The sequence below is a fragment of the Lactuca sativa genome, chromosome 1, assembly GCF_002870075.4.
Source record: "Lactuca sativa cultivar Salinas chromosome 1, Lsat_Salinas_v11, whole genome shotgun sequence".
NCBI classification, from domain to species: domain Eukaryota; kingdom Viridiplantae; phylum Streptophyta; class Magnoliopsida; order Asterales; family Asteraceae; genus Lactuca; species Lactuca sativa.
In genome coordinates, this window is record NC_056623.2 from 45,623,777 (window position 1) to 45,636,076 (window position 12,300).

At 41.5% G+C, this 12,300-nt stretch overlaps 1 non-coding gene across 1 annotated transcript; it reads right to left on the bottom strand.

Moving 5' to 3' along the window:
• Positions 1–11,130: 11,130 nt before the first annotated feature.
• LOC111882936 (small nucleolar RNA R71) lies at positions 11,131–11,237 on the bottom strand. The gene has a single exon (XR_002847301.1). It is a non-coding gene; the product is annotated as a small nucleolar RNA R71 (small nucleolar RNA).
• Positions 11,238–12,300: the final 1,063 nt, after the last annotated feature.

Genomic DNA, 12,300 nt, shown 5'->3' on the forward strand with positions numbered 1-12,300 from the left:
TGAATGTGCTAACTAAAAAGTGTACTCTTTCTCTGTCTAGCCTGTATGTACTGAAATGTTCTGTGTGTGCTAGCTGTAATGTATGTTCTCTCTATCTAGCATGTATAGTAATGTACTGCAATGTTCTGCGTGTGCTAGCTGTAATGTATGTTCTCTCTATCTAGCATGTATAGTAATGTACTGTATGTATTACTCGTACTGACTCATGAATGAACCGACTCATTGTATGTTTCATTGTTCTAGTAATAGTAAGTGTATCCTCCTGTGCTACCCCTATGGTAACTTACTAGTGATGTAACTGGTACGCATGAACATGGAAGTATACCCTTGCTACCCAAGGGTATCGAATGAACTGGAAGGACCTTTATGACTATATTTGTACACATGATATATAACTAGTATTTAAACGACCTTCGGGCGGATACCCAATACCCCACCAGACCACATCTCAACGGCGAAAAGGAAATAAGGCGGGCAGGCCTTCCTAAGCTTTTTAAACATTGCTTATATAAATATACATTCATATACATGCAATTGATAATAAGTATAACAAAGCTTAAGTAAATGTATTTGATAAGTAAAAGAATTTGTAAAACCGTTTGAAGCAAAACAGTTTGAACAGTAAGAAAATCACTGGACTTGTAGTTATTAATCACATGTGATTGATGTAATAACTATATGTATTTGACTTGTATCCCCCCCCCCATAAAAGCATTTAAAAACATTTAAACCATTGATTAAGGGGTATGAACTCACCTGTAGTGAGTGGTACGGATGTACTGAAGATGTAGGATTGCTAGGTGTCAAGTAAAGTCTTGAACACACTCTATGATCCTAGTTAACATATAATCACACATATATGTACCCAATTAGCTTTAAGCTACTAATTGAAAATTTTTAGACTTCCTAGAACATGTTAAACACTTATAATAAGTGTCATTAGCCCTAAGTATTGCATCTAAGTTGTTGTAGGTCAAGGCTAGGGGTTTTAGGGTTCCAAAGGACCCCATTCTTGAGTTTACTCTCCAAGAACCAATACACAAGTAGTTTACGGTCATAAACCCTTGAGTTTACGGCCGTAAGCTCCTAAGCCTTATGTTATTTGGTGTTTTGAAGTTCTAAATGTTCCCTAGAAGCATTCTTACTTGGTGGTTTAGTTCGTGGAAGAGATTAGGGCACCTTTCAACTCCTTTGAGGAGTTCACGGCCCTGGGACCATTTCCCTTAGAGATTATGGCCGTAATCTCTCATGGGGATGGGTTTTTGGTGATTCCAAGTCTCTAAATTAACTAGAAGTGAATCAAAGCTAGTGTCCAAGGCTTTTGGAGGTTGTAAAGCACCTTTTGGCCCATGAGTTTGGAGTTCACGGTCCAAGAACTTCTTGGGCCATGAACACCTTACTCTTGGTGTTCTTGGGTGTTTTCTGGTCCTAAATACACTAAGATACAAGCCTAGTATAGTTTCGATGCAAGAGGAAAGGACTACGCACCATTTTTGCCCCTTAAAGAAGGGTTCACGGTCCAAGATGTTCTTGGGCTGTGAACTCTTAAATGTTGTTGTTTTGTTATGATTCCTATGTTAATAAGCACGTAATAACCCATATAATACAACTAGAGAGAGGTACTCACGATTTGGGATGAAAGCCCAAAGATCTGTGAGAGAGAATTTGACTTTTCTCTAGTTGGAAATGTAAATAATGAATAATTATGGCTCAGAATCATATATACTCCTGGGGTTTTTGGTAGAAAATATTTTATTCAGGCATTGAACTCTAATATCATGAAGGTTTTGAAATAAAAGAGTTTGCACGAAACCCTAGTGCATCCTCTCTCCTGATATCTCTTCAAGTGTAAATCCTGAAATACTACTCAAACTTATTCCAAAAAGTCTGAAAATTTACTGCAACTGTTTTGACTTCTATTGACTTGATAAAGTTTGTACAGAATGGAAATTTCGGGTTGTCACATCATCCCCTCCTTAGAAGGAATTTCGTCCCGAAATTAGAATTTAAGCAAATAAGTAGTTACAAATAACTAAGTAAAAAGACGAGGATATTTCACTTTCATCTAATCCTCACGCTCCCAAGTGAATTCTGGTCCTCGCTTTGCGTTCCAGCGAACCTTCACTATCGGGATGCGGCTTTGTTTCGTTTGCTTGACCTCTCGGTCCATGATCTCTACTGGTTCCTCCACGAAGTTGAGGCTCTCATTGATCTCGATCTCGTCGAGTGGAATAACAAGAGTCTCGTCGGACAGACACTTTTTCAAGTTCGATACGTGGAAGGTAGAATGTACGTTACTGAGTTCGCGCAGTAAGTTAAGCTTGTAAGCTACAGGGCCGATTCTTGCGAGAATTTCAAAAGGCCCAATGTACCTCAGATTTAGCTTTCCATGCTTTCCAAAGCGTATCAAGCCCTTCCAGGGTGAGACCTTCAATAGAACATGGTCGCCCACCTGGAATTCCAACGGTTTCCTATGTTTATCAGCGTAGCTTTTCTGTCGGTCTCTGGAGGCTTTCAATCGTTCACGGATCTGAACGATCTTCTCCGTCGTTTCCCGTATGATCTCCGGACCTGTGAGAGTGCTCTCAGGAACTCGTCCTTTAGCTAACTGAGTATCACCCACCTCAGCCCAGCACAAAGGGGATCTGCACTTTCGGCCATAAAGGGCCTCGAATGGAGCAACCTTTATGCTTGTGTGATAACTGTTGTTGTAGGAAAATTCGACAAGGGGTAAATGCGTATCCCAAGCTTTCCCAAAGTCAATCAGACAGGCCCGCAACATATCTTCCAATGTTTGGATAGTTCTCTCACTTTTCCCGTCGGTCTGTTGATGGTAGGCTGTACTCATGTCCAGCCTAGTTTGGTAGTTCCTAAGGAACTTTGTAACGACTGCCAAAACCTCGAAGTGAATCTACTATCTCTGTCCGAGATAATGGATAAGGGAACACCGTGCAGTTGTACAATCTCCCTAATATAAGTTCTTCTAAGTTTCTCCATCTTTTCTATTTCTTTGATCAGCAGGAAGTGCGCAGACTTGGTCAACCTGTCGACAATGACCCATATGGTATCATGTCCACCCGTTGTCTTGGGTAACTTGGTTATGAAATCCATAGTTATCCGCTCCCACTTCCATTTCGGTATCTCCGGCTGTTGCAATAAACCGGAGGGTTTCTGGTATTCGACCTTGACCTTTGCGCAAGTAAGGCATTTACTCACGAAGGTAGCAATTTCTGCTTTCATGTTAGGCCACCAATATAACTTTTTAAGATCCAGATACATCTTATCTAATCCCGTGTGCAGGGAATAACGAGTGTTGTGCACCTCGTTCATGACCAAGTCTCTGAAACCACCGAGTTTTGGGGTCCAGATCCGGTCCATGAAATAATAAGCTCCGCCACCCTTTACTTCCAAGTTCTTATCCATCCCTCTCAGGGATTCACCCGTCACATTTTCAGGCTTCAAAGCTTCGAGCTGAGCTGCCTTAATTTGCGTGGACAAGTGTGAATGGATAGTCATAGTCAATGATTTGACTCTATGACCAGAATACTCTTTTCGAGTCAGGGCGTCAGCTACTACGTTGGCTTTACCCGGATGATAACGAATTTTGCATTCGTAATCACTGAGTAGCTCGACCCACCTTCGTTGTCTCATCCTAAGCCCCTTCTGGTCGAATATGTGTTGTAAGATCTTGTGGTCTGTGAAGATAGTGCTTTTCGTTCCGTACAAGTAATGTCTCCAGATCTTCAGAGCAAACACAACTGCTCCTAATTCAAGACCGTGGGTCGTGTAGTTTACCTCATGCGTCTTTAGCTATCTCGAGTCATAGGCGATGACCTTACCTCGCTGCATCAGAACACATCCGAGTCCTTGATTCGACGCATCGCAATAGACGACGAAGTCTTCTATTCCTTCGGGAAGGGATAGTATTGGCGCGGTGCACAAGGCTCGTTTGAGTGTTTGGAATGCTCGTTCCTGTTTCTCTTCCCAGTCAAAGGCCACACCCTTCTGGGTCAGTGTTGTAAGAGGTTTCGCTATGCGGGAGAAGTTCTGAATGAACCTACGATAGTAGCCAGCGAGGCCTAGAAATTGACAAAATTTTGTAGGCGTATTTGGTGCTGACCAGTTCTCAATTGCCTTGATTTTGGAAGGGTCCACGTGTATACCCTCTTTGCTAACCACGTGCCCTAAGAATTCGACTCGTCGAATCCAAAATTCGCATTTTGAGAACTTCGCGTAGAGCTTCCCCGAACGTAATGTTTCGAGTACTTGACACAGATGCTGACTATACTCTTCCTTACTTCGAGAGTAGATAAGTATGTCATCGATGAAGACGATGACGAACTGATCCAAGTAAGGACGACACACCCTATTCATTAAGTCCATGAATATTGCGGGCGCGTTTGTCAATTCGAACGGCATCACTACGAATTCGTAGTGCCCATAACGAGTTTGGAAGGCTGTCTTTGGAACATCCTCCCCTAGCACTCGTAATTGGTGATATCCGGATCTCAAGTCAATTTTTGAAAAGAAGTTCGCCCCTTGAAGTTGGTCAAACAAATCGTCGATACGAGGGAACGGATAACGATTTTTGACCGTCAGCTTGTTGAGTTCCCTGTAGTCGATGCACATACGAAACGATCCGTCCTTCTTCTTGACGAACAAGACTGTAGCTCCCCAAGGTGAGAAGCTTGGTCTTATAAAGCCCTTGCTGAGAAGTTCATTAAGTTGACTGGATAGTTCTTGCATCTCTACAGGCGCTAGACGATAGGGCGATTTGGCTACTGGGTTAGCCCCTGGAACTAAGTCGATTCGGAACTCGACTTGATGTTGCGGAGTTAATCCTGGGAGTTCTTCTGGAAAGATGTCGGGAAAGTCGCGTACTGCTGGAATGGTCTGAATGTCCTTCGTTTCTTGGCTCACTTCGACCACATGAGCAAGGAATGCATGACATTCCTTTCGCAAGAACTTCTGATCCTGGATGCTCGAGATGATACGAAGGTTCGTGTCGGATTTGTCGCTATAAACTACTAAGGTTTCGCCAGACAACAGATTAAGGCATACTGCCTTTTCGTAACACATGATATCGGCACGATGAAGACTCAACCAATCCATGCTGATAATGACGTCAAAACTTTTAATTGAGACCGGCATAAGATCGATAGAAAATGAATGCTTATCTAAAGTTAGGGCACACCCTATGAATATACTACTTGTGCTCTCTGTCTTCCCATTAGCCATTTCTACAGTGAACGGTTCATTAAGTGCTCGTGATTTTTGCCTAAGTAAATGATCAAATTTTGGTTCACGAAACTCCTCTCCGCTCCACTATCAAACAAAATGCTTGCATAAGAGTTATCGAGGAGGAACGTACCAGTGACCATTGTGGGGTCGGCTACCGCTTCCTCATGGCCTATGGCTAGAACTCTTTCCGCTCCACCGGCAAACCCTGCCTTTGGGCAGTTTCTCTTGAAGTGGCCTACCTCGCCACATCCGTAGCAAGTTTGGCCCGCTCCAGCACCGGGAGCTTGGTTGATTGGCCTTACCTGAGCTTTAAAGAAACGGGATGTGTGCCCCTTTCCATTGCAGTTCAGACACTGCATCTCCCGGCAGGCGCCGACGTGATGGATGTTGCCCTTGTTGCACTTGGGCAAACTTCCAGCGTACTGCTTTACCGGACCAGCAGCGGCAGGTGCTATCGCAGCATGTACTTCCACGACCTGCTGCTTTTTGGCAGCCTTTGCCTTTTTCTTGTCATCCCAAAACTTCTGCTTAGAATCAGCGGGTTTTGCGGGTTCTAAGATGGCCAGGGTAGTTGTTGCGGCCGGGGTACGAACCCCATGGTCTATGAGCCGCTGTGCCAATCGCTTGGCACTATCAAAGGTAGTGGGGTGTGATGCCAAAACATTTCCTTGGTATGGGGGAACCAGTCCCCATATGTATCTCTCAATCTTCTTTCCCTCTGAATGAATCATGTTGGGACAGAGGGCCCTTCATGGTTAGGCCCCACAGTTCTTTAGCTATCTTGGGTGTAGGCGACTACGTTGGAGCCCTTCATGGTTAGGCCCCACAGTTCTTCCTCCAGCTTTTGGATCTCGCCCCTCGGGCAATATTCCTCAATCATGAGGTCTCTCAAAGTTTCCCAGCCCATAGCATTAGCCACTACAAGAGATAGTGACTTAACATGGCCATTCCACCATGTTAGGGCTTTGGTTTCGAAGGTGCAAGCAGCATACTTCACCTTGCTCTCCTCGGAACAAGAGCAGATTTCGAAAACCGATTCGGTTTTCTCGAACCATTGCGAAAGGGCAATAACTCCTCCATTCCCTTTGAAGGACAATGGCTTGCAGTTCGTGAAGTCCTTATAGGAGCACTCTCTCGAGCGCACAGGAGCTTCAACCTGAATAGACTGAACAGGGGTTCCTCCTCCAGTGGAACCAGATGAATGATACTGAGCCATGGCTATTGCCACAGCTGCAGCTACAAAAGCATTTAAGGCTGTCGAGTCGAACTGAGGAGTAGGTGGTTGAGGAGGTGGTGTTTCGTTATTGCGGTTTCTCCTTGGATTTTTGCGAGGCGGCATCTTTGATCTATAGTTTATGAAGATGAAAATATTGATAAGATTTCAATGGAAGTATTGATGAGAATGACTAATGGAATAACTCACCATAGCCCAATGATACGATTGAATTGAAATCTGGAACTAACAGATGATCACATTTGGATAATAATTCCCATAAGATTAGGTACTTGTCAATATTACTGGGATTACAGATGTAATAAGTTCGGGAAAAACAGCCAATTGAAGGAGGCCTTACATCAACCAAAATGGGAAAATTTTGACAACATTACAACCTAACCAAGACCTAACAGGCCTATGATTTACAAAGATAGGGAATTAGACCAAAGTTTTACATTACTAAGTTATATCCAAAAGAGAGAAGTTGCTGAGAATCTATCAGCGACGAGAACTATCAGAGTGAGTTCTTGCTCCCGACAGAAGGAGTTCCATGTCCCTCATGCGCCTATCAGCTCTTGCTTGCTGAGCTCGAAGTCCTCTGGCTTCAGCTCGGGTTTCAGTGAGTTCCCTCTGAAGAGTTGCATTGTAAACCATAGCCCTTTCATGAGCAGACTCTAGTTGGCGAATGCGGACAGTGTTGACACCAGAGTTGGCATCAATTTCCATGATTCGATCGATGGATGCTCGACCCTGCTCAACATTACGAGCTATTCTGCGAATCATGACAGGCAGAGCTCGATCAGCAAAGCCACCTTTGCTGAGGTTGTAAAAGCTTCGGTCCCCAAAGTAAGGTAAGGGTTGTCCCTACTCATCACTCAAGCGGTTTAGGTTGGTTGCCCACAAGGGTGTGGGTCCTGGAAATGTTGGGCGAGGGTTGTTATTAGGGCCTCGACCTACTGGTGGTAGGTTGTTGACTTCTGGCTTTTAGTCAGAACCATCAGAAAAGCCTTTAGCTTCATGATCATCCAAAGGAATTGGGTGATCATCTTCTAGTTCATCTTCTAGCCATCCTGCATTGCCGTGGTTGGGATTGTACGGGTCTCCGGGAAGGTGGAATCCAACCATTAAATCTACGTGAGAAGGGAGGGATAAGAATCTAGCACATAAGTAACTTATAGTAATTCAAAATACTCCTATAGTATTTTAAGTTTAGGTTCTATTGTTCTCATTGTGGTATAGTGGGTAAGTTTTTAGACTTGTTGCAACCTCACAACCACACTTAGGCACATGCTAGTCAACCCTCGGATAATATAGTTGATCAGGCTATATCTTCCCAGTTTTGACTATATGTCTCTAAGTCTAATTGTGTTGTCCAACAATCGTAATACTTTTGTACTGTCTTAGTGACATTGATTTTAATATGAATGCAGGCACGTCTACTTAATTAAATATTTAAAGTACAAGCTCTTGGTCAGAGTATTTTAATCCCAATTTATTTATAGTTAGTATATCTTTTATGGCTTGATATACTCAATTCACTATAAACAATGCTCTGATACCAATCTGTCACACCCCAAAACCATGAATGGCGGAAACATTCTAGGGCGGAGGACGTCATGTACAATATCACAAACAATGAATAGTAGTAAACAAGCAACAACATTATCCATTGCATTAATAATATAATTTCATACATGTGTGTTCTGTCAAGTAATATAGACACCAAAATATACATATCAAAATAAAAGATGAGTCTTGAACGAACTCCATCTTCTCAAAAGCCTTGCACCTGTACCTGTATAGTGGTGACTTGAGAATACAAGTTATTTTGTCAGCGAGTATCAGCTTAATGCTGGTGAGATCATAAGTATATTAATGTCTGTCTTTGTATGAAAGCATTTGTAAGATGTATTGTATAATGTTTTGTAAAATGTTTGAACTATCCTAGAAAACCCGATGTTTCCTACTAACTGTAGCCTTCTACCAAGGCATCTAGTGTCGGTGTGTATGTCTCTTGTTAGAGCGTGTGTGTTTTCCAAACTCTTACTATCATTAACCAAAATATAGTTACTACATTACTGTGCATCGTGTGAATATTCACGAAGTGAATTTAATGGGAAAATATCAAAGTACCGTAGTATTTGTAATAAGCGACTACCATTATACTAACTACCTTAAAACAAACGGTGTTCCATGAAACATGTGATCGACCTGTATCCTGCTATCGACTCTAGTAAAATGACGATGTAAGACGCCGTAAGAAATGACATTTGGCACCCGTAGACTTGCAAGTTCCACTGCAGCGAGCAACAAGGAGTAGGATAGTCAATCCAGTATAGATCTATACGCAAACTCATACGCTCCCCAATTAAGGAGATTCGGGATAAAAATAACGGTCATGGCAGGAAGTGCCATGCCCCGCTTAATGGTTCACATAACTGCATAAATGTACATGTAGTGAATGTGCTAACTAAAAAGTGTACTCTTTCTCTGTCTAGCATGTATGTACTGAAATGTTCTGTGTGTGCTAGCTGTAATGTATGTTCTCTCTATCTAGCATGTATAGTAATGTACTGCAATGTTCTGCGTGTGCTAGCTGTAATGTATGTTCTCTCTATCTAGCATGTATAGTAATGTACTGTATGTATTACTCGTACTGACTCATGAATGAACGGACTCATTGTATGTTTCATTGTTCTAGTAATAGTAAGTGTATCCTCCTGTGCTACCCCTATGGTAACTTACTAGTGATGTAACTGGTACGCATGAACATGGAAGTATACCCTTGCTACCCAAGGGCATCGAATGAACTGGAAGGACCTTTATGACTATATTTGTACACATGATATATAACTAGTATTTAAACGACCTTCGGGCGGATACCCGATACCCCACCAGACCACATCTCAACGGCGAAAAGGAAATAAGGCGGGCAGGCCTTCCTAAGCTTTTTCAACATTGCTTATATAAATATACATACATATACATGCAATTGATAATAAGTATAACAAAGCTTAAGTAAATGTATTTGATAAGTATAAGAATTTGTAAAACCGTTTGAAGCAAAACAGTTTGAACAATAAGAAAATCACTGGACTTGTAGTTATTAATCACATGTGATTGATGTAATAACTATATGTATTTGACTTGTATCCTCCCCCCCCCCCATAAAAGCATTTAAAAACGTTTAAACCATTGATTAAGGGGTATGAACTCACCTGTAGTGAGTGGTACGGATGTACTGAAGATGTAGGATTGCTAGGTGTCAAGTAAAGTCTTGAACACACTCTATGATCCTAGTTAACATATAATCACACATATATGTACCCAATTAGCTTTAAGCTACTAATTGAAAATGTTTAGACTTCCTAGAACATGTTAAACACTTATAATAAGTGTGATTAGCCCTAAGGATTGCATCTAAGTTGTTGTAGGTCAAGGCTAGGGGCTTTAGGGTTCTAAAGGACCCCATTCTTGAGTTTACTCTCTAAGAACCAACACACAAGTAGTTTACGGTCGTAAACCCTTGAGTTTACGGCCGTAAGCTCCTAAGCCTCTAGTTGGAAATGTAACTAATGAATAATTATGGCTCAAAATCATATATATATACTCCTGGGGTTTTGGCAGAAAATATTTTATTCAGGCATTGAACTCTAATATCATGAAGGTTTTGAAATAATAGAGTTTGCACGAAACCTTAGTGCATCCTCTCTCCTGATATCTCTTCAAGTGTAAATCCTGAAATACTCAAACTTATTCCAAAAGTCTGAAAATTTACTTCAACTGTTCTGACTTCTATTAACTTGATAAAGTTTGTACAGAATGGAAATTTCGGGTTGTCACAAGTTTATTTTATTTTCTTCCAGTACTGAACTCACGATGTGAGCTTTATTGGCTCACAACGTGAATCCAGTAATTTCCAATTTTCTTTGTTTTTCTGTTTTGGTTCAAATTTACGTTTTATTTTTTTTATTTTGCAGTAGTTCATGACCAGAGGTTCCAACACACCTTTGGTGCCACCACTTGAAGATCCAGAGTCAGTCCTTCACAAGAAGATGAATAAGAACGCAGGAGTGAATGAAACACCAAAAAAATCATCTTTTAAAGACCTTAAATCAGTCTTTGGAAAGAAGTCGGGAAAGAAAGTGGGAGAGTCGAGTACATCATCAAAGGACAAAAGCAAGATAGAAAGCTTTGAACATGATCCAAACCCAAAGGATACCGAATACGATAGCGAGCCCAAATACGAGTTAGAAAGGAGTGAACCCGAAGACAAACCGGGAACCGAGATGGTAGACATTGCGGATATATCCATGGGAGCATAGAAGAAGTGGATACGAGATGATGCTGGTCCCGGTTTAGTACAACCTGCAATTCCCAACACTGCAACATTCGAACTGAAAGGACACATCCTTACTGCACTTAGGGATGTATCATTTTCTGGAAAGGATCATGAGGATGCTTACAAGCATTTCGATGATGTCAATGACATTGCAGACTACTTCAATGTCCCTAATGTCCCTAGAGATACAGTCTTACTAAGGATGTTCCCAGTTACTATTAAAGGAGCTGCAAAAGACTGGCTTAAAGCACTTCCACCTGGTTCAATCACTACTTGGGCACAAATGAAAGAGCAGTTTCTAGAACAATTATGCCCACCATCCAAGATATCAAAACTCAAGAAGGCGATAGTCAACTTTGAGCAAAACCTGGGTGAGTCACTTTATGAAGCATGGGAACACTATAAAGGGTTACTACGAAATTGCCCTCAAAACGGCCTCAACATTCTACAAGAAGTATCCATATTTTATGATGGGGTGACTTTCATGACGAGGCAACTACTTGATTCTCAAGGACCACTTACAAAGAAAAATTCGGGTGAAAGTCACCCCATCATAAAATATGGATGGAGTTAAAGGAAGCGGGGGTGGAAATTCTGCAGACATGGCTGCTGTCATGGCCATGCTTGACACAATGGACAGGAGAATGACAACAATGGACAAGACAATACATGCTATAAGAATTGGATGTGAAAGGTGTAATGGTTTACACTTGACCAAGGATTTCCATTTTGATGATAATGGGTATAACAGAGCTCAAGTTTTCTATTCTAGTGCGGATAAATATGATGAAGACTGGAGAAAACCAAAGAAGGAGTGGCTGCCATATGATGAATACAAGAAGCAAAAAGAGGAAAATATAAGCAGACAGGCCGATGCTTCTACCAAAAAGAGCAACCACCATCCGAGAAGAAGGTTGACTTCGAAAACATGTTAACTTGATTCATGGAAGTTTTCGAGAAAAGGCATGATGATACCGATGCAATGCTAAAGGAGCACATGAAGATGATGAAAGAACAACATGCAATGATGATTTATCAGCAAGCCTCATTAAGAAATCACCAAGCATCGATCTATAATCTCGAAACCCAACTTGGTAAATGAACAACTTTGGTGAACAACAAATTATCCTCAGAATTTCCTGAAAAACATGATGGGTTTTGAGCATTCTAACACTCTTATGGTGTACATGCAACCCTAGAAACCTTGGATCTATGTTTTCTCTAAAATACATGCAAAAGATAATATTCCAAGGTTTGCATCCTAACAAGCATGGCATGGGGTACTTGAATCATAAAACACTAGTAGAATTACATACCTTTTAGTAGTGGTTGATTTCTTGGAGTTTGAGAGCCTAGCACCAATAATGTGGATGCCTCAAATGGAAATTCACAAATCACCACAAACTTTGGAAAACTTTATAGAGAGTATGAACATTTGTAGAAATCGGCCACCTTTGCTCACACACATACTAGTGCCATTTCAAGTGCCAATGAACCCTTC